At 31.9% G+C, this 25083-nt stretch overlaps 1 protein-coding gene across 3 annotated transcripts in view; it reads left to right on the top strand.

Annotated features, from left to right (window-relative positions):
- The window catches only part of LOC124354007, a 292185-nt gene that overhangs the window by 87805 nt on the left and 179297 nt on the right, over positions 1 to 25083 (top strand). The window contains exon 1 of one of the 3 annotated variants that reach the window (XM_046804123.1): positions 8052 to 8137. The exons of the other annotated variants lie outside the window; for them this stretch is intronic. The gene's annotated coding sequence lies outside the window, so the exon portion shown is untranslated. Of the gene's footprint in view, positions 1 to 8051; positions 8138 to 25083 lie in introns of those variants that run through there. 3 annotated transcript variants of the gene reach the window in all.

Here is a 25083-nt window from a genome sequence, read left to right as displayed (position 1 = left end):
TTTTATAATAAAATCATTAATAACCAAGATTAATATTGTTACTCATATATTCATAGGTGTTTTATTAATTTTTTGCCATACCGAAAAAATCTAATAATGAAAAAATGAGCTGACTCTACGGTTTCAGTTTTTTCAATGCAGTAACGTCAAACATAGTTATTGGTAGAAGTAAGTGCAAAAACACAACTGCTTTGTACATATAAATTTGATACAATTACCAAACCATGTTGAGTTGTTATGTAATAAGAATATTAGTTTTAATATTGTTTCACGTACGATAAATACTGTTGTTCACACGGAGCAACAGTGTCTTTAGGCGCTTAATCGTATTTTCAACATCGCGTATACCTTGTTCGTAAAAATCGATTCGCATCGAAAACACCAATTTTGCTTCTAAAGAAGACATTCCAAGTCTAAATGTAACCCACAGTAAAAATTGAATTTATTACGTTTTCAATTTTTTAGCATACTAGTAATAACATAGTAATAGTTTATCTGCTATTTAAATATTTTGACAACAATGTATTAATAAAGATATAACATTTTGTACATGATATGTGGTTAAATAAATGTAGTCTGTAAAAATAAAATCAAATACTAGCCCAATATAAGATAACGAACGAGTATTAACGACAGAGGAGTGACAATAGGATTAAAAATACGAAAAGAGAGAAATTATCATGTCGAATAGAATTAATATAAAGTAGTAAAGAAGGTGGCGATAGATTGGAATTTTAAAAATGACATCTCATATCGGCCATAAACTATTTCCCATTTATTTCGACAGAAAATTATCCGTAGTCTGTATTTGGATATTCATACTACGGTCTACTTAATGACAGTTTTCCAAACATCCTCTTTCTAGATGTCGGACAAGTAGGTACGGATACACCAATAAGAATTACTGTTTGTCCAGACCACATTACTGGTGTCCCATCACATCAGTTCTCGGCGACAGAGGCTCACCGACAACTTGTTACAGCAGTCTCAGGAAGCGTCAGCTTTCCCACTAATCCTATCCTTATAGGCTGAGGAAGAATTAGAATAAATCACCAGTTAAATTTTCTTAAATATAGTATGTGCAACAATAAATAGTACTGGCATTGTAAGATTTCAAGTAAAATCGGGTTTTAGAAATTCGTCATAAAAAGCTGTCACAGTAACAGGATGAACAGTATCAATATGACCTCCATTCATTAGAGATAACACTTGCACCGTTCTTGAAGGTTCTGGATCATTTTGGTGGAGATGTGTTGTTTCGTGCTCCGTATACGACAAATGTATACAAATGTATACGACAAATACGTGCTCCGTATATGTATAAATGGTGATAATTTTCATTGAGGTAGATGATGGTAGCTGGTGGATGATCACGGTAAATCTTCTCCTTCAACATTCCCTAGACGTAGGCATCAAATGGTGTAAGATTAGGGCAGTGTTCTGGATAAGACAGTTTGTTCTAAGGAAGATGAGGTGGTTGCCCAAAGTTTCTTGGAGGAAAGCTATGTAAGGCAGTGTGGCTGATTGCGCCATCTAGCTTGAACCATTGTGAACGAACGGGAAGGTTTAGGGTATGAATAAATTTCTTGAGGTTTCCTAGTAAACGTCCTGTCCTGATTTATAGTAAGTGGACTTCCATTATTGTCTTCAACAAGTACGCCTCTCAATTTCACTACGCTTCAAACAGTTACAAGCTTACTGTGATATGGCCTCTCTACATAATTGACAGTACGTTAAATCCGAAGAAACCCAGTCTGTTTGTTTGTTACTATTAAGGTGTATACACGATATTCATACGGAAACCATACATTACTTAGGTTCTCCGTAGCACATAGCTAATATTGAAGCGCAGTACTGAATTGAATACTAATATTGAACTTAGATTTTTGTATAAAGGTTGCACATTTTGTGTCGTATAAGGAAAAGGTACCAATGTTTTTAAACATTCATCTCAACGACAAATTGTTTATATTCAGTTTTAAGAGTGTTCAGCCTTCTGTTCGGTGACGGTAACACTTGCTGTAATACTGTTCCGAGGGTTTCATTTCTACTGACATTAGTTAGATAACCTGAATGAATAGCCTTTTTGCTGTGTCCAAACTCTACCTCTTCTTCGAAAACTTTGAACAACAATAGTAATTATAGTATTACTAGAGGGTTTTTTGAACATGTTCCTGAAAACGTAATGCAGTGTGGCACAATTTAGCCCACCTGCACATCCAATTCCGTATGATCAAAAGTAATACTCTACGATAAAATCTTTCTCTGCAGTAGTTACCACCATGTCAGCTAAAACCAACCTCACATAATAAAGAAATAATAAACATGATGTGGCAAGATTCAAAAGTTGACTCAGCTGATCGAGAGGGCAGCTGGGACGGATTCAGTTTAAATACCGTTCCTTTTTTTGCCTACTGTACTGTATATCACATTCATACACTCGTAATATTGAATCCTTATTTTTAATTGTTATATTGGGTATCCGATACGGTTTCTTGTATCTTAGTCCCCAGTTAAATATATTTAAATATATCCTCAAATAAAATACATTAAACATGTTCACGTTTCACTTATTAATTACAAAAATATGTTTATTGTAACAATGACTGTATTGCATTAAGTTAATAAATATCTCAAGTCCTCTTTTCAATGATGAATAGAAAAGTATGGACTGAAACATTCATGTATGTGTACAAAAATACGTATGTCATATTTAAGTTTAAACATTAGTAATCTCTTTTATGAATAATAAATGTATAGTTTTTTTCTGTTTATTTAAAGCTATCATAGTTAATTTAAATCTTATTCTAGCTGCATTTGGCTTAAGTGAAGCTTAAAATTTGTTATAGTTTCTAAAGTATAAAAAGACGACAACAATCAACATCAACCAAAATTATTACGAAAATGCGGTTTGTGTCATCGTGTTAAATACGTAATATGCCACACAAAAATCTTTAATCAAAATGCTCAGTTGTTTTTCTAGATGTGTTTGTTTTTGCGAGTATTTGAGTATAAAAATATCGATAATTTATATGATCATGGTATTTGTGTGAAATTAGACACACAAATAAGCACGTATACAATTTTTATCTAGACAAATACATTTAAAAGCACCTTAAAATGGACATTTCAACTAGAATAACAGTATTGTTTTTTGGCGTCATTACTATAAATGTTAATATAATAGGAATACATATGTGAAAGAGAACATGAACACGAGCGATAAAATTAAGTGCGGAGTACACAAGAGTACAAAGAAAGTCTGAATAGCATGATGATCATGCTGATGATGAAGAAGAAGATTTATGAACATCGTCGTCTTGTTGACAACGCGTGGTAGGGCGGCACCCCAACGGGATGCCAGTTACGTTGGTCCAGCCAGTGTTGTGGTGGGGGTGGGAGTTTGTGGGTGGAAGTTTGAAGGGGTGGTGTTATGACGTCACTGTTCCCTCCCCTCTACACCCCACATTTACTAACTTGTTGATCCCCCTGATCCAATCCCAGCTGGACGCGAATGTTCCATTTGATAGGTCAATGTTTACCGAGCAGACCGGAGTCCATTTACATGTTTGGGAGTGATTTCGTTAATTTTACACGACAGCCCCGGGGGAACATTTCAACAGATGTATAATACTGGTGTATCGACCAGTCCTTTATCCTCTATAGGGTAATTGTGACAGAAGTGATGGACCGTGTTCGTGTTGTTTCGATTTGGCGGTGGATTTAGGTTATGATTTAAAACTGACGGGGATCACATGCGGTATGACGTAATGTTGAGTAACGTTGATACACCTGACATAACAAAAGATTGATTTACATTGATAGTATTGTTATAGTAGATTTTTAATAATAGTAGCACAATACTTGCGTAAAATAATAAAAGTGGTAGTTCAGAACGTGGGCTCCCTAAACGACTGTTTAAAACCACATTTCCGTTCCTGAGAATGAAATTCAAATGAACTAAATTAACCGAAAATCAAATTCAACGTGTTATAATTCTGTTGTATAATGTTGGGCAAATTGTATTAATTCTTGATTTACTTTGATGTTATAAATATTATATATTTATTTATTGTAATACACTTTCATCTGTCGTGCTTTTTAAATTGTAATAAATTGTATAACGAGAATATCAATGTTTATTTAAGACTAAGATATTTTTTTATCCAAGATTACATATTCTCAGTAGCCATATTAAGGAATGCCATATTATTCGCCTATTCATACCCGAACTTTGAACTGCTCCCTCCAGGACTCTGAAAGTTTACCAATTTCCTAAGAACCAGTGCATTAAACTTTATGTGTGTTCTTATAATCTTGAAAATATAGTTTGACAAAGAAACTCATAAAAATGTTAATCATATATAATACAATATTTTAACCATTAAAAATAAATGCATTGACAGGTTAAATAAAAGGAATAGCTGATGACGGAAATGTATTGATTCCACAGCGCTTTTCTCATTAGCATAGGGTTCTTACTGATTAAGTTCAAAATTCACTCCAACTGTTTCATTTCAAAAAGTCGCTTAAGGTTATGGTCATGGCCTTCAAGTCTTATAACTAATTTACTTAAGTAAAGAAATATGTTAAAATTGCGTCTATGATAAAATGGTGGAGTCAAGAAATGTTGCCAGTATTCACGAAATATAACTGTAGAAAGTGACATGTTTTTATGTACAAAATGTAAAGTTTTCTTAAAGATTAATAATCTTAAATTTCTGAAATTAAAATGTTATTTTAATGTTAAAAATGTTATTTTCTTAGATCATCTATAATTAAAAAACGTGTCACTCCTGAATTTTCGTGAAGTTATACAATAATTTTGAATATTCTTTCTGTAATTTCATTAAGTACCCAAAATGTACCGTTACATTCATTTATATTCCTATTTAGATTCAATCTACGATTGACGGTCCTGATAATATCAATCAGCATTACTTATTCATCAATTTTAAATGCCCTATAAACGTACTGGATGCCGAGATGTCCACTCTAAACATGCCAGGAAGGAAGGACGCAAAGCGTGCCTCACTGCTATTGACCTCATTTACAAATAAAGTCACTCTGTTTCTCGTGGTAAACCTTTCATCTTCTTATTGTTTTTCGTTTTACATGTAAAAATGCTGTTGTTACGATATATTTCTTCCTACAGTGATATGCAGTTTTGTTGACTCCAAACTAAGTTTTAATGGATGTCATATACAGAGGAGACATGTTTTGTTTTTGTTTCATTGGAAGATTTGGAAATGTGTGCTAATAATTTAGTGTTTATTAGGGTTATTCATAATTTTTATTTTGAGAATGTCATACGAATATTCTATAAAGTTCTTCATGTTACTTTGTGATTATATAAACGGTATGTCATCACACCAGGAAAAATCACAAAATAATGAATTTGGCGGAAAAATGTGCCTTTTCTGAGATAATAATCTCTATTGCTTTTGAGATGTTTTGATTAAAACTAAAATGTTTCGTTTTAATATAAATCAATCTGTTTTCCATGTACTCCAAAAATTTAATCCACAGGTGCATATATTTAGTATTGAAAGCAATACTAATAAAGGAAAAGTGAACTCCAAAAAAATATGCTTCAAATACCATTAAGAACCTCTAACTGAGATTTCTCAGTTACATACATGGATATATGTATGTAATTTGTCTATGGTGATCTGTTTCATGCATGTCTGAATTTAGTAACACTTTTGTCAGATTGTTTTTTACCTTCTTACCCCAAATTAATCCTCCTTTAAATAGCTTATGGATGGAATATAATAGTGTAGAAAAAGAACATGTACTCAAACCTAAAATTTTCGAATAATAGCTTATTTTGTTATCACTATTGGTGTTTTAGATTTTGTGTTGGATGTGATTCTTTTTAGGAAACCCTAAGAAAACCTCTGAATACGTAGTAATATTGTTCAAATAATCTAGAAATTGTTTCTAAATTCCATTTTTAACTATAGCTCTTCGTAAAATAGCCGGACGAGAAATTTAAAGATTATCTAATTTGATATACCTTTAACGTGAAATATGTTGACTACTCGAAGTTGTCATGTAACTGAAAGATATTGTTTTAGTATTATGACCACCCATCTTAGAAATTTCATACATCAATTTCGGTTAGAGCCTCCTTATACTGGAAACTAAAATCATTAACCTATTTTCGTACTTCAGCACAAAACAATTTTAGGAAGCATAAGTTTATTTTTTAATTTCGCCTTTTGGGCGGTGCACATATTTTGTTTATAAGTAATTATTACGAATAAATTATGTTGAAATAAATTAATCATCTATTTAAATTATATTAATCACTACTTTTTCAAATGCACCAAACCAAACAAACAGAATGAAAGTCTGAAGTTATTTTTTTCTTGTAATGATCATTACCACATGCTCTTTTGTGTGTGAAGGAAGACTCGAGTTCTATAACTCTGAGGTCGTAAGTCGGACTACTGTAGCGTCGCTTTGTGGTGAAAGATGAGCGAAGAACGAGTTATAATACTTAATAATGTCTATCAAAGAAATTGATAACTTTGAAAACATGATAGTTGAAAGTATTTAACCTCCTTTTACAATCAGGTAATTTAAAAAGTGGAACGTAGATTGAAGAACATGTATTATAATTGCAAAATATGATGTTGAATAGTATGCTATCATGAAATTGGGTCAGGTCTGTGTACGGTAATTTATAAGTTGAACAGCAGCGCTGTATCTATAAAATTAAGATGGATACTGTAGCAATGATTTTAACAGTAATATTTATTTCATATTGGCGTACAATATTCAGCCTTTTATTAGAACTGTTATAACTCACTCTTCTGAATATCCTGTTTACTTATTCACCTGGACACCAGGTAACGAAGTAAACCACGCAGTAACAAGAGAGAGGGAGAAGAAGAAGAAGAGCGTGCCAAACACCTCTCTCCCCGCCTAGCCACCCATTGACCTCATTCACAAATGAATCCCAGTTTTCTAGACTTATTATTTCTCTCTTGTTATCACTGTCGCCAGCCCAACAGCACCAAAGCCGCAACGACCTCGTAATATATAGAGTCTATCGGCATCCTTCTGTACAATAAAAAATAAATAAATGCAAAATAAATATTTCATTGGAGCAAAAATGCACGTGTCAGGAACAATACGTGTTTATTGACAATGAGCGTTGGACAATTCTTAGATTTGTTGTAAAAGGTTTACCTTTAGAAACTGGAGTTGAAAGTGTAAATCGAGATAGTTTGTTTGAATCATATCTCCATGGTTTTCTGCTATGTGCTAGAGTTAAATAGGTATAATTACGTTGAAGTATAATTAATGTTGTTATTTTATTTTTTATCGGAATTTTTATTGACATTTTATGTATGGCTGGAAAGCGACTTGTTGATTTACTATGAAGTACTCAAAGTAGTCATTGACAAGTTTATGATCAAACTACCAATTAATTGTTAAAAATTAGGTGTTACAGTAATACTTGAAGTATGAACAATTTAGAGTATAACATGTAGAAGTCTATTTTAGATGTATTAATAACCTCCAAAATGTCATAACTGCAAATATAAATCTTAAAATCTAGTAAATAATAGTCTTACTAACAGTTCAATTTGCATTTATTATTGAACAGGGAGATGTTTTTCATTAATTAATTTTAAACTCTAATAAATAAAAAAAATCGAGAATAAGTGTCTAATTACCAATAATTCTACTTCATCTTAGTTGTACCGAAATAATAACCATTTTTATAATAATCCTTTACATTTTTTAAACATTAATTTGGGAAAGTAAAACTGCTCAATCTCACCAGAGTTTTTAAACGCACTCTCTTGTGGACGAAGTGTCATTTCTAGTTTTTTTAATGACGAGCAAAGAGACTCGGCAGTAGCGAAGCCTGTTCGCAATAAAGCCAGTTTATTTCAAATTAAATCTTATCGATACAGCGATGGTGAGGGTGAGGGAGACGTCAGGTGTGGGTCGGTATTGAGCGGGGGAGGGGGTGGCTCAGTCGCGCCCCTAGCGGCAACTCTCACACCTACCCCAGTTAGCTTTAGTCGACCACTTGTTGAATAGACGTGACGTGCCGCGTAGTGGTAGCCTAGCCTTAGTGTTGTAGTGGATGTGCCTATGACTGCTGTTTGTCCCGGTACGCGAGTGTGGGGTTTAGTAATACAGCTCTAGTGAGCCTTCATACACATACCATATACACCCACACCTACACATACGGAGGAGCCCCTGTGAGATCTCTCTTGCGGAGACTGCAGGCTGTATTTTCCCCAACGAGATTACTGGCAGCGTAGGATTTCTGACTATTATTTATTACGTCGGTGGGATTTTTTTGATAGATAGGAAACAATAGGGTTTTAACCTGAGACATGCTTAAAGTACAATTATTTCACTTAGCAAACGCTCATAAAAACACACTTTTAAAGATATAATTATTGAAATTAAATTGTAAATTTTGAGAACGTCATAAATACACATACGCTTTTAATAAAATGTTATAAAACATCATAATACAGAAACACATGCGCAGCCAAAGGACATTGTTGTTTTCATTAGCGCAGACTGGACATAGGTTATTTTAATCTGGAATAAATTTTAGTTCGAGTTCTAAAGATAATCATAAAAATATAACATTAGTATAATTATTAAGAAGCATCCTGTATATTTTGTATATAAAAAACCGGATAGTGAAAATTGATATAGAAATATAACGTTAAACTGTATTAAGTTAAATCAAATTTTTTTTATTGATATGAAATCATTCAACAGAAGCTATATATTTTTACTCTACGGTTTCACGGTATTTTCAACGTGAAGTATTCAAAATTATGTCCAGTTACTTATGAATTTTGTTAATGCTGGTAAATAGCTCCTATGGAGTTATTAATGACTCTCTGCTTCAAACGTTACTGTACTGTTATCTTAGTTTTTGGCAGTATGCAGACATATAACTTAAAATGACTTTTAAAAATAATAGCCTATAGGAGTTACTTGTAGTTGTTAATCATTCAATAATGGTAAAACTAAAAATATCATATATTGGAATGTTAATCGTTGTCAGTTTCAAATTTCTTCTCTAAATTATGTCATATCTACGTTTTAACGCTGATTATAAATCATTTATCTAATAAATGAACTGTAAATGCCCATTGATTTTTCAATGTCTCATCGCTAATATTACTGGAATTTTTACATTGATTTTATCTATCGCATAGTCTTATTATGTTACTTCGTGAGTGTGAAAATCTCTTCAATTGCAATACCAAATGGTTTTATTAATTGTAATAAATAAAATAGCGAAATGTCTTAATTTCATAAATATATATGTTTAAGGTTTATCTAATACAGGTATAACACCAATTTATCTTCATAATTTTTAGACTGGTAGAGTTATTACTCTTTGGCAAAAGTGTTTAAGGCTTTTCAAAATAATTTGATCCAGGTTTCCAATAAGGTGAATACTTGCACATTTTCGCGGAAATATTTCTCAATCTTTATCAATTTAAGATAGAGATTTGGTGCGAGGTAGTTGTAACCTTTAGGGATTTCCTTTGAGACTTACTACCAGTAAAAAAATAATATATTTATAATAAATAAACGATATAGGTTATGAGGTTTCCAATTATCACTTAATTACATTTACTTTTAAAGTATATTTTACCTTACTTACCTATAGGTACGAGTACAATAAAATGGATTGATATAATATAAAATGATTCACGTTTACAATCCAACCTTAGTTCTCCTGAACGCAAACTGTAGTATTTTTCCATACCTATGCATAATTTTCGTTATTTTACCAAAGTGCATAATTGTAAAATAGCATTTTTTTGCTAAAAATCGTAATATTAAAAAAACAAACAATTGTTAATTTGAATATTACACCATAACATCGTCATCATCATATAAAATCACAAAAGTTTTAAAATTGCAATAATTAATTGCATATACTTTTAACTTAACAACCCAACTGTTGTTAAAACAATTCATAAAAAACCATGGTCTGTAGGCATGGCCAGTATTATGGCTATTTGGATGTTCTGAACTCCTAGTCAGGAACGGTTTGCCTCATTACTTCAGACTAAACTCAGAATACGTTCCAATGGTGTACTCAATATTAAAAATATTATCATTCGGGTAGGGCCTCTTGAAAATTTATCCTATGAAAGTGTAAATATAAATACTAAATTTCATCATTTTTCTTCCTGTTCCAGCAACTTGTAAGCGTCGTTTCTACATCTGTGTTCACATATAAATACTTTTGTAACTGAAAACTCACAAAAGTGAACAAGAAACATTGAAAATACTGATCTGAACTCTACACTAATTCAATAACAGAATTTAATATCCATGAGGTAATAACATAAGAATCTTATGAAAATGATCATAACTAAGCAAATTAGGAAGAACTAGAATGTTCTGTATTGTTTCTGCATTCGCGGGGGATTAGAAAATATTCTGTCTAATAGTGAAATGTTGATCTGGTGTTCTTTTTGTACAGTGTTAGCCATAATAAACAGTACTGAAACTGGATCAGTTGTAGTTGCCTTCTCGATCAGCCGATTCAATTGTAGATTGTTGCCACGGCTTCGTGTTCATTACTTCTTTCTTATTTGAGGTTAGTTTTTGCCAACATGGTGCTAACAACGGTAGAGAAAGTTTTTATCGTAGAGCATTATTTTTCTCATTCGGAATTGGACTTACGGGTGGGCCAAGCTTGTCGTTTCCAGGAACATTTCCAGAATCACACTTACCCAACCCATTTCCCGTTCTTACAACACCGGGCGCCTACGTCTGGGGCATGTTAAAAGAAAACGTTTTCCGCGAGGACCCACCCATCGTTACCATCGTTCAACTTAAAGAAAAAATAACCATGTGTATTCAGGACAATGGAACAACCCCTATTCATAAAAATGATGCAAAACCTACAAGAACGGTACGATTGTTGCCTCAAACTGAACGGGGGTCGTATTGAACATGTTAATACCCAATTTTAACCGAATTTCCTTCCTTTGACTTGTATTTATTAGTCAAATTTATATGTAATGTTACTGTGTTTAACCACAATAAAATATTACCATTTCAGTACTGTTTATTTTGGCTAATACTGTAGTATTACTTTATTAGCAATTTAATATTAGTATAACATTTCTGAAAATAGGAATACTCCATTTGACCATTCTTCACAAATAAGATTCAATTTACAGAATATTGATAAATTCAGAAGTATAAAAAACAAAAAAAATATGGTTAGAGAGTAACGAAAGAAAATTATTGAAAGAAACAATGGAAACGCATATATATATATATATATATATATATATATATATATTTCGTAAATACTTGGAAATCTTGAACCTCATAATGCTAGTAGCTCGCCTTTACTGGAAGCTCTGTTTAATCAATGAAAAATTAATAATGATCCAACATCTTGACGATTTATTCGTATAACGTTTCTTAATACCAAAAATGCCATATCCGAGTAACAGTCCATTTCTTTCAAAGACATGTAAATAAACTGTTTAAATTAGCAGCTGAAAACAATATACTTTTTGGCTTTTCTGAAGGGTAAAATTAAAATAGATTTTTAGTTGTAAAAATATGGTGGTGTAGGTCATCAGACAAGGGTTAACATTCGAGTTCGTTGTCATTGAGGACCAATAATGTTTTGTGTGTATCGCAAATATCTCTTCCAAATAGGCTAGACTGCACGACACCACGTGCACCGTATCTGTAAGAGGATTCGAGATGAGTTCAGTAGAACATATTTCCCCGTAGTTGGCACATACGTGAGGGCTCTTTTGGTGGTGCTTATCTGTTGAATAGGATAATATTAAATATATAGAATTTTAGAATAAAAATACTTTATCGTGAACTTCTAATATTTTAAAGTATTAAATCAATGGCAGGAAAGAGACATCAGTAGTGAAAAATTTGTAAATATGTTAACGATGCCAAAAGACCATTTGGATACGATCTCTTGAGATTCCTTTTGAAAACTAATTACATGTCCTGCACGTGGTTGTTGTGTCGTGACACTGCACTGCAAACAAACATGCCGTGTGAACTCTGCACAAGGACTGTCTGACCCATGGGTTGTCATTCACTAAAAATGCACAAGCCTCAATAATTAACAAATTAACCGAACGACACATTTTAGTTTATTTTTTTATTTTTTTATTGATATAGTGTTTCACTGTATCTATTGATGTTTAACACCATGTATACAAATGTTCTCAGTTACAAAATCTGAACTATATTTTTCATTTATCTCCAAAAATGTGTCACAAGTAATTCAAAGGCAATATCTATTGTATACATGTTTATGCAAGTAACCCAACTACTGAGCATGTAAAGTTTCTTTTTTTATATATTTAAATATCAGTTTGAGTAACATAGATCCTCTAAGAGCCTTGAAACAAAACTAGGAGTGAAATTTGGGAAATAATATCTGAGAGAAAATACACTCAAGATTAACATTATTATCAAGCTAGTTAAAACCTAGTCATTGTTGTACCTTACGAAATCACACTATTCATTAATAATTTCCACCACATTACTAACGTAGATAATTTTATAGAAGGCAGCGTCTTATTGTCAAAATTCCAGGCCTAGAAATCTAGAATATAACATACGTACGTATCTTGCATTAAAAGTAGAAACTAACCGCAAGCTTGACTAAAAGGACAACTTAGAGGCTTAAATTTTCAAATTAAATGGTTATCACCGGGGAACCTTGCATGCAATATTTAGTGAGGGTATATTAACACAGAAAACTTCAGTAAGGAGAGAAAAAGCACTGATATTTCTTAACCTTGAAACATTAAAAAAATATTTAGATGATTTTTTGTAACGGGGACTTGCTACAACGAACGTTTAGCTGCTAATCACCGGGTTACGAGGGAACCGAGAGATCATAACCCAGTTCAGGTCGGCTCACCTTGGTCGATTGTTGGCACTTTGGCACACGCAACGTCTCGGGCTAACTCTCTCCATGCCTCCGCGCCTCTACTCTCTGTCATTCTTACCCTATAATATTCTCTGACTTCTATAATCAGCAAGCAAAATAACAAGTAATCTTAAGCTCTACGCCTACTAATGTTTAACATAATAACAGTTACAGTTAGAGAAATGAAACTTAGGGGATGTTTCTAGGTCAATCAATAGTTTACTACAATCCTTTTTAAACAATTTGAAAAATTCTATCTAAGCAATCTACAAATATGTGTTAAAATTAAAATTTCAATAAGGTGTTAAAGTGTCAAAACTGTTCGACATTATTTTGACAATTTTTCGAAATTTAATTTGAACTTTATAACCTGGCGGAAGTTTTATCCTGGATGGTAATATTTTCCTGGAGTTTATTATGCTAGACTTCAATCTCATATTGGAGTTTCAAGACTTTATCCTGTACTTTTTATCATATCACAGTAATATATTGAATTTTTATATTTGATCTTAATTTTTATTTAAAGCCTTTAAAATAAATAACAAAGGCATTTGGTTTGTACAAAAGATCTTCCTTTTACACATTTAAAAAATATTTATTACAAGGAGGGAGTTAACATATTAATATTTTTAGTTGGGACAGGCGTCCTATGTTTGGGACGTGACGCCCAAAACATATTATGTAAAAGCTTTTAAACGTATGCACTACTGTCTTAGAAATATATCCAAAGTTTAATTTTTCTATCAAAAACAGCTGAAAAATTAATACAAGAATGATAACGTTGTGTATGCAGAGCAATCATGCTAATAAAAGAATGCGAATGTTTACTTGTATATATTTTCCATGATCCAAACTGACTTGTAAACTAAAATACGTGATTATATTGATATTAGTTACGAATTATGCGAACTTAGAACTGAATTGATATATTTATGTTCTTTATATAGCAGCTCTAAGCTGTATATTAATATTTGTTCGCTAAAAGAATATTAAAACAGGTGTATTGGGTTGTTTTAATAATCTTTAATCTTTAGGTGCAAATTGATTTCTTTACAAGAAAGAAATTTTATCTTATATAAATCATATATTTAAAATTATAAATATACATTTAGCTGCTTTACTAAATAGAATTATTATTAAAAATTTACCAAACATTCAAATCTTTAGCAATCTACGAGTCATTTGATTCAGGATAAACAATTACAGATTCTGTACGATCCCAGTTAACTGTGATAAATCCTTTGATCCTCTAACGTGCTATTACGGGGATTCAGCTTGCGGTAAATTCAATTTATATAAATACAAACCTATCGTTCTGATACTAGCTTCCTGAAAGCCACCTGCGCCACACTGAGGCTTGCAAACCTTCGTTTAATTTATAAGAAACATATGATGTGATCAAATTGTACCTCCTATCGCTGAGATAAAGTTACCCTTTAAATATTACACTTCGATTATTATTGAAAAATAAATTGTAATCAATTTGATAAAATATCTTAAATACTGATAAATAAATAACTTAACCAATATTTATATTGTACATATTGCAGCCTAATCGAAACAAATTGCAACATTGAAACTAGACTTAATTAAGTGTTGCGTTTTCTTTTTGTGAAATTGTTTATTTAAAAATAATTCCTTAAGGATTAATATTCAAACATTAGGTAACAATTTATACATATACTATACATGTACACACTTACATATTCTCGATACATATATGCATATAAAAATTGAACGTTATTTACTATATATGGTATCCTATACTATATTTATATTTGGAGAATAAAGTATAAAATATTTGGTAGTATATCATACACTCCTATGTTACGTAATACTGCGGAGAAAAAATATATATTATATGTTGATAAATGGTTTGGTGAAACGATACACTGTTGTTTATATATCGACAACCAAAAAACCATGAATGTAGAAGTAGAGGATAATATTTTAATTTTTGTTTACCATAACGCTTAATGTAATCAATCTACTTAGTGAGTGTATGTGTTGTGTTGACAAATTCAATCAATGTTTGATACTCGATCAATGGACAATTAAGGCTGGATCGAAGCTACTAACTGAGGTGGAGGGTCTAGACCACAACAGAGGATTGTGGCCAGGATACGACGGCGGAGGGCAACCCAGCACTTACAAACTATATACCTCCTTCGTAACTAAATTTCCGAAAATTTATCAAAACGATTTTATTATTTGGCAAAAGTGGATAATATTATTAGGTCTTAGTGGTTTCCACATATGTAAATACGGATTAAACATAATTTTTAACGTACAATGTCCTGGTTACTGTATTAAATAAAATTATTAGTCATACTTGTGTAATTCAAATTGAAATTATACTAGTGTTAGTATTATATTGTACAGTTACTAAGTTTATCATTTAATTTTGTTAATTTCAGTATTGTTTTAAGAAACAAATTTGCTCTTATTAGTTACATAGAATACTATTAAAAAATACTTGCTTAGATAGAAATGATATTAGTGGTAGTTTTATCATAAACAAGTCACTAGCAAAGGATTTGAACGCCATGTAAATAAAAATAGTGGTAGGAAAGTTATCTCAAATATGCCATCGTTATCGAAATTTATTAAATTATCTTCAAGTTACTTCAGGGTTGTACGTGATTCTGTTTGACAACTAGAAATTGGCGATTGAAAGATCGGTTAGTGTTGAGCAACAAAAGACTGAATCGATATGGAGTGGTGTTCGTCACGGCTTCTTCACTATGGATACTTGAGGAGCAACCAGTATAGGTAAGTGGGTAATAATATTGTGTGGCCAAATAGCATTAATACTTGTAAAGTAAGTGGTGCTGTACCTCCGGTTATTTTGTGAGCGTTTGTTGCGATTATACAAGTGCCACAAGTAATATGCTTAAATCGTCCAAGCTTTGTTTGTAAATAACTGCAGGTTCTATTAAAATTAAATTAAATATTTTGTTCACTGATTGTTTTAGTTACAATTCTTAAAAATCTGAAACCTACAGTATGTTAGTACCAGCTCAATATATTCATTTATTGCGTATTAAAAAAATCTACTCCAAACAAAATACTACAAATGTTTGGAATATGATGATCATCAAGTGTGAAACATATTTTGGGGTTTGATATCATCTACAATATTTAGAAGTATAAGTGACTGAAAAATAGATTTTCTAGCGTAGACTATAACAAGACCTGTGCATTACACGATGTATGTAATACATACGCCTTATATAACTTTGTAATTTTACTTTAAAAATAACCAATTTTAATTGTTAAACAATTTCGGAAGAGAGTATTAAGAAAAATTGGTATTCGGGAAAAATATCCATTGTTTTCATGGGGTTTAAATACGAAAGATATTTTTTGAAAATTTGGTGTATGGAGTTCAAAACATTTAATGGAATTTCAATGGTGAAAATAAATCAAAATAAATCTGAAAACGATTGTTTTCAATAAAACTGAATTTTAAATCAAAAATTATGATCTATAAAGAATATTAGATAATAATTTGATGGGGTCAGTAATTTAAAACATTTTAAGTATTTTAAATGAATAATTATCTAAAGATATGCATACATTAGACTTACACACAATGTAAAAAATCCAAGTAGTCTGCTTCAATGGTTGTTTTGTCATATTTCCCAAATTGGTAACTTAATCATATCAAACTTTACTCATTGAAAATATAGCTTAAATATTTGTGACCTTCACAGGAGATTTCGAGTGTTAGTCTGAAATATCGTTTGGGTTCTAAAATATGGAAATATAAAATATTTTAAAACGTTATAACTCTGATAACATTTATTTATTACCTGCTGACAAAAATTGATTAAACCATTTCATTTGTTTTCTTACGACATTTACAAAAAAACCCACACACATAGACAGACAGAATCTCGTAACCCTAGTAGAGTCCGGCCCGAGTGTTGACATGACCCGGATTGATATAGCATAAATCACATGTTTGCCCGAGCCGCTCGGTTCATCTGGCCAATGTAAACAAAGTCTGCGCAGGGTGACCCAGATATTTTATTTGTTCCAGTCGCTTCCAGTTTCAATACAAATGTAAGCGAGTGTTAAATGACCTTCGGAAATAATACCAGTATCTGGTAGATTACGCGTTGTCGCATGCAGGTAATGGTAGGAGCGCTTGTTGGTGATTACATCGCTGGAACGGTGATGCTTTTAATAAATCAATTTTACTTCAATTTAAAAATTTGTGTCTAGTGTATTTCTCATCATAGTGTATATATATCTCAACACCTTTTATCACAATTCACAGTATTGACAAGAACCAATTTAACATCAATATTATGGGAATATATGCCTACCAGATTATGATTGTACTAAATAATAAGCACAAGTATGATTGAAGATTCATAGCTTGTGCTGTCGATATTGTATAGTATAAAGAATGTGTTTTCTTACGTTTTATGCCACGACTCTTTAACGCTTCCATTTTGAGTAAAATTTTAGAAAGATGCTAGATTTCTCAACAAAGTATGATGGGTCTAACTAAATAACCACTAAACAGACTGTTATTCTCAAAGCTCCACATGGATATACAAATCAAAGTTCCACCAACCCCTCCCTTAACACACACCATTTCACTGCCTTACTATCAATCAGACTATCACATACTAAACCTCGAATAAATTGAAAGTAAAAGCTTCCACCTAGCTAGTAATCTTCATTCAATGATATCATCTACCAAAAATCTACTAATTTCTAATATCAAATATTTGCTTTACCACCTCAACCAAAAGTAACCCTGAAAATCTGAACAATCACAATTGTTTGGAAGCCCATAAGCCTAAATTCACATCGATCTTTTCCTTACCTGGAATGAACTTTATCTTTATCACTTTCTGTGATTCAACCTTTGGTGAACGTTTTATATATATATATATATATATATATATATATATATATATATATATATATATAAATTTTATATTTGCTGATATATAATAATAATAGTTCTTATTTCAAGAAGATTATCCAAGCTAAAGGTCGTAAGCTAATTTACAATGTTTAATCGAGTGTAGAATTCCTTTTACGAAATATATTTTGATGAGATCATTGACCTTAGTACTCGTAGGTAATACCGATCAATCAAATAATACAAAATTTGAAACCAACAACTCTATTGTTCGCCTAACATTTTACTTTCAAAAAATGTTTGAATAAGAATTATACATTTTTGTGTAATTCCAATTTAATATTTAGATTAGAGTATCTCCCGAATCGGAGAAGATTAAATTAAATACCTGGTGTTTCCAATAAATTCAAGGCTTTTATCATATACATGTGATTGAGAACTGAGAGTGCCGTTATTTTAAATGTTTTAGGTTGGAATGCAACGCCTTTTACTTACAAATGCCCTTAAAAGTTTAATTACAAAAAGAATTATTAGATTTTATGAGAAACCAACTTATAGTTCAGCAATTAGTGAACTCTGGAGCGTACGGATGTAAGCCATTATATATTAAACATATTCATATATTAAATAAGTTTAAAAAAAGACGTTTTAATAATTTCAGCCCAGATAGCAGTTGAAGTCACTGCATTACTGGATATATTCAAAACTACTGAGCAGAGAAAGCAAACAATGAGCGTTGTACAAATGTACAGTACAAGCGTACATATTGAAATATTGAGGCCTAACCTTATTACGGTTCACTTATTCTGTCCCATGCATGTAAAAGGGTTAGGGACACCTATTTGACCGGGTCGACCATCATTTGCATATTCCATTACAGTGTTTTTATCTCTTTTTTCGTAAGTCGCCCAGTCCGCTGTAATATTCTGCTGGGACTTTCCTGTGTTACAATGCATTTTATAGTGGCAAGTGGCTCGCTCAATACGTTGTGCCGAAATTACATTTTTCTGTGGTGTTTGGATCGTCGTCATGTAGTGTGTGACGACTTTGCGAAAGATATGCTCTAGATGTTCGTGTTTAGGAAAAGTATGTTTAAATAATTTTCTGTTCTTACGCTTTGACTTCTGCGAGTCTAAAATATTTTTAATTAACTTTTATATATGCTTGATATTAAACTTTTGCTTTTTACACCTGAAAAAGGGAACAGATGTATGAAAATATAAGGCGTCATCAGGATTTTCTAAAGGGACGGTAGGAGGTGTACCGGGAGTCTGTATGTCTACAAACTAAACCCCAGCAATGTAAATGATTATTAGTAATGTTATCTATAAATTGCCCTGTTAGTAACGATTTGATTACTATGACATGGATTACTTTGATCCAATACCTTTTTCTCTTTTCCAGATAATTGATGACAAAAATATTACTTTCGGTAATCTTTAAATTTTTTTAGAAACTGTCAACGAACTTAAATTACTTTCAACTTACTCACAATGTAGATGAGACTTTTTAGGGAACGCTATTTAGGTGATGGCAGCGCATCTAAAACTCCGCTTTTAATAATCATTTCTTTATTCTCTTTCATCACATGACTCAAGTATACAAATCACAACCCAAACAGTATTACATAAAGTATAAAGAAAAAAGTGTGTATATATATATATATATATACATACATTATAACAAAACAAAAATTGTTAAGAACAACGTGTTGGAATGTTGATAAAATATATTTTTTTTTTAAATCAGCCATGAAAGACTCAAGCAAGACTAAAATATTGGGCTAAAATTTAAAACCGCGTTATAAATAGGAATTCGTCTCAAATACATAAATATTTTTTCTATAAAAACTTATGTCTGTTAAAACTAATTTTTTACAACGTTAAAAGCTCGCCAGACCCTGTCAGTGTGGGAAGATTCGCGTTTACTCCGCAGCGAACAAAATACTGACCCGAAGATCGACTCCCAATCGAACAATGTTAACCATTTCCAATTTTGATACGTACGTGGCGTTTCAAACTAAATTTAAATCCTTTACAGTAACTAAATGACATACATGATGAACACATACGGACATATAAACCGGTTTTCATCATCAACAAGAGAGACTCCACTAAACGCTCAGATAAATTAAACTTCTTACAAGGTAAATTAGTTTTAAATACATAAGAATACGTTTTAGGAATACAACCGTACATTTAACAATGAATAAGTTTATTTTAAAATTGACTTGTACGCCTGTGTACACGAATTGCACAAATCAAGTTTACTTGCGCCTGCAAAGCTATGTAATAAATAAAAACTGCATTTTTAGTGCAACACATCTGTTCATGTTTAGAATATATTCGATATTTTTAAAAGGCACTGTCTTTAGCATATTTAAGTTAAGAAAACATTTGATAACGAAAGCACATTTCTCCCTATGCTTGTGTCCGTCTGTACATGAAATAATACTCGAAAGACAATACAGAGGGTTTACCTTCAAAAAATGAAATTTATACAGTTGTGACACTAGGTAGTAGTGGTTTAAGTGATACAAAGTCTGACAGCGAGAAATCGAATTTCTTTCATCAGCAACTGGCTGGAGAAACGTCGCTGACGCTCAGCAAATAATTTATATTAAGTTTATATTTTCCCATAAGAAACTGTATACTGAGTATAAACTATAAACCAGTATTAATAACGTATAATTGTACTTCTAACAATTCACTAGTATTGCGACACACCAAACTCTTAGTTTCTATAGTATAATGTGTATGGATTTCAGACGACTTCCTATGTTAAAAACTGGCGCCTTAGATGCGCGGCCGGCAGCTAACTAGCATGTCTTGTTAATGAACCATTCATTAGACGATATAAAACGTTATGTGAGGAGATAACCCTTAGTCCCCCTTGGCTTCGCAAACTGCTGGAAACGTTTGTTTAGCAGTCGTAATGAATGTGTTTCAGATGCGCGGCCGGCAGCTAACTAGCATGTCTTGTTAATGAACCATTAGACGATATAAAACGTTATGTGAGGAGATAACCCTTAGTCCCCCTTGGCTTCGCAAACTGCTGGAAACGTTTGTTTAGCAGTCGTAATGAATGTGTTTTAGTATTCATACTGGAACACATCCATTTCATCGTGTAATCATTCAAGCGGTTGAATTTTCATAATTCTGTCATCCTTTGTCACTTGCATAATTCACTGCCTTTGTGATTAACTGTCACTATTGAGATATAATCGAAGATTAATGCATTGTAATAATTACAGAGATAAATCATATTCAATACATATATAAAGTAAGTAAATATGGTATTACGGAATTACATTTCTAAAACAATTGTCCCACAGAATGCCACATGTATGGAGGGAATTGCTCTATTCCGAGTCTATCCCAGTTCGTGAGGAGCACTCCTAAACCATCGTAGTGTCGTTTGGTGCATTTCATCATACAGAAACTGCTGAGTCGAATGTTTGTTTATCGTGACAGTCATGTTTACCTCTCTTTTACTTTCAAAGAAATGGCTTTTTACTATATCATTTGCTGAACTAATTAATATTCCAACAACTTTTGAACAAAATTAATGGGTACTATAATGGCGAAGAGGAGGAAACCAATTAATAGAGTTATGAGGTAGGGTCTATAAAGTATATTATATATCCAGAACTTATGACACATCTAAGACATACTATTCTATGAATTTTAAAATATCTATAACTACTTAGTCTTACCTAAGTGAATGTTATTTGCTTAAATACATGTTAATTTATTAAAAAGTATCTTTAGTTTAATAATTAGAAAACTTTTTTATATATCAATGTTCTGGTGTTAGTTAATAAATTTTAGTAATAAAAATAGAATTCAAGATGTGTTAAAAAATTAGAATTCTTTTAAAACTGCTGGCTTTAAGTTTCATTATTTTAGAACCTAGTATTAAGAATATCCGACTTTTTCACAAACATACATCCATTTTGAATATGTAGAACATTTTTTAAATTGGTAAAATGTCTAAGTAGGTATAACATATATTTTAACGTATGCTAATTCGGGTTCAAATTGAATGAATATGAATATGAATTATTCTTTAAATTACAAATTATAGTTAGTCTTAAAAATTAAACTATTTATTAACATTTATTGTGATCTAGATTGATTCAAAAACTAAATAGTCAATTGGAAGAAAAGTTAGATTTTGCGACAGGGGAAATGTTTATTATTCTTATGGAATTAACATCTAATCAATAATTCAAAACTGTTCGAGATACAAAACGATTATTTGTAACAAAAAGTTGAGGAAATGTTACAAGCATTCCAGGACACTTTTTAAACATTATTCTTTTGGTTTATAAATAACGAACTTGTGAATTTTGTTAAAGTTGAACGGTCGGTCATAATTGAAACGAAATAGCTACCAAACTATCCAACGAATCTCGCTGAAACATTTATAAGATCAATTTTGGTAGTAGGCCTACTAGCGCATACTGGCATACCGTTACTGTCCCTAAATAGGTCACTTTGGAACGTGACAATTTTTGTGTATCTAATCAGTGTGCTGGTCTGTCATCGATGTATATATCGATGGTAGAGTGAAACCATAGAATATCGTCATCAATCATAATGATGGTCTCTCGGCGACTAACGATTGACTGAAACTGGCTGACAAATTGTTTACCCTTACGTCATCGTTCCAAACAAGAGAACTAATGAAGTTGCACGCGCGCTATTCCTCTGTAACTTGCCAAAAGCTCCCTGATTTCCATTGTGTTGGTTAGAAAGATTAACGAAGAAACCGTACACACATTACAGTATACATTAGGAGCCAGTACAGTTTAGGAGCCTCATCTCGAGTTTTACAATTGTTCAAAATTATCATATTATTTCCAAAAAGCAGTTTCCCAAAACAAAGAAAACTTGAGTTATTATCCATCATGGAATTCAAAAGTTTAATTAGAAAAATTAATGTTTAAAAAAAATTATGGTTGCCTGTAAAGTCGGTTTTACGGGCGAAGATTTTACGTGACAACGTCTTTTTCTCGGTAGAATATTTATTGATATGAATATTATTAAATTGCACAATAGGAACAAGGAATTGAATGAAAATAAGAATTGCACAAATTTTAACTATAGAAATATATTTTGTTTACTAAAACATTGTACATAATTTGAAATTAATTAAAATTTGTTATTGTAAATGGTAAAGTTGAATAAAAAATTTACTAAAATTGGAATTTGAAATTCTTGCTAAACACAGGACGGGCATCGTAACGTTACCGGGCGTTACACTTTTTCATGAGTGACTCCGAGCCGCAACCTAATTTAAGACGTTGTCACGTCAAAAACAAGTAATAAATGCATAGAAGTTTTTAATACAAAAACTTTTAAGGATGGTAGATGTTACTTATCATTACAACACGTCTTTTTATTTACAACACGATTGGCTTTTCTTTCTCGAAGAAATAAAATTATAGATCAATAATTTTCTGGTTATAAAACTTACAAAATTCTGTAAATAACAGCACGAAAACATTTAGTAAATATATGCCAGATATTGCCAATAATTTTTAATGTAATAGGTTAACATGGCCATAGTAATAGTCCTTTTAAGACGGCCTATGGTAGTTTTGATATATGTCGTAGTAACACATTCTGCAATAATATGCAATGCACAATATATGATAGTAACTTAAAATATATATACTAAAACTGGTGTAAAAATTACAGCTTATATAAAATACATAGTATCTATTATTTATAAAAAGTGAAGTGAAAATTTAAATTAATTTTGTTAATACAAACACGTATTACTTAAGAAGAACTGATAAGTTTGCGTGAGCGGCTGCCATATGAAAAGGTTAGATTACGAAACTTGGATTTGATGGCTAGAAATTGTCATATAAAAATTACATAAACGATTTATGTCATCATGTGTTTTCAGAAAATTCGTACGTCTACTTATTGAATCCTTACTGAATAAAGAAGAACGAATTTATTATAATAACTTCTTATTTTTGAAGCTCTTAATTCTTATTTGTGATGTTTATTACTAATGTTTTTCCGCGGGCTTTTTGAGTTTTCGAACGACAACCATCTAAAGACTTGTAATATGAAAAACCTAACAAAAATACTATGTTGAAATTGTGTTTTGATGACTTCGTGAAAAAACCCACAATTGGACTAACATTCAGTTACCAATTGCGTTGGAATATTACAGTTAAAATGATAGAACCAACAATAGAAGGTTAAAACATAACCTACTTTATTTTAGACAAATATACTTAGAGCTTTATTTTGTAACGGGCCGCTAGAAATTATGTATTTGGAAAATATTCTTCCCGTTAAAATGAGCTGATCAGGATAACGCATTTTGTAAACTTGATCGGAATATCAGGTCAAACCATAATTTAGTTTTGTTACAGTGAAATGAAAGCTTTGTTCGGAAAGAAAGGGAACAACGGCTATATTTACGTACAGAACGATATGCGAATCCATCGACTCCTTTCTGTTTACTATCAGGGGCGACCTTGAGAAGGATCGATGTTATCAACACGCGAATTCCCCCCCCCTTTCACCATCAACCCCCGTTACCCTTATGCCCCCTTCCACCACCAAGTCCCATCGTGATCCTCGCCATCTAACCTAACTAACAACACCCTTCATCCTTATTTTCTCTCCAATTTAAACAGCAGTGGATGAGGAAATCAACTGCTGTTGTTATTTTGCAGTTTCTTAAACAAAGAAAGGGCTGAAAACACATTGACAGACATGCATTCATCCGTAAACTAGAAGATCTAGTTCCGAAGAAACTTTGTGAAAAAATATTAAGAGCTTTGTACTTGTTAAAACTTTATATAGGGTAGATGATGGTAGTGGTATCATTAGTTGGTAAAAGTTCATGGTGGTAGATGATACTTAACGCAGTTTATCCTTGAGTCAGAGAAGATTAGAGACTGGTTACTCTCGTGATGGAGCCTTGTGAAAGGTAAATGAAGCGAAAGTTGGGTAATTACAGAAGCCAGTTAGCAGAGACTTCTAGAGATTAGGATGATATAAATATGGTGTATATTTACAGGCCAGAGGCTCTCAGAGACTGATATTTTAATTTCTGAGTAATTTTTTTTAAGTCTACCACAATAATTAGTAACTATGGTTTGAACAAGTAAATAATTGTGCTGTTGAAATGTCTTGTCGAAAGTAACCGAGATATGAAAAATTAATTTACACTTAAAAGAGTCCCTCACCCGGTGGGGTTTTAATATAGGATTCCCGAT

The sequence above is a fragment of the Homalodisca vitripennis genome, chromosome 2 (genome assembly GCF_021130785.1).
Source record: "Homalodisca vitripennis isolate AUS2020 chromosome 2, UT_GWSS_2.1, whole genome shotgun sequence".
Lineage (NCBI taxonomy): Eukaryota > Metazoa > Arthropoda > Insecta > Hemiptera > Cicadellidae > Homalodisca > Homalodisca vitripennis.
Note: the sequence above shows the minus strand (reverse complement) of the source record. Positions and strands in the feature narration are given on the sequence as shown.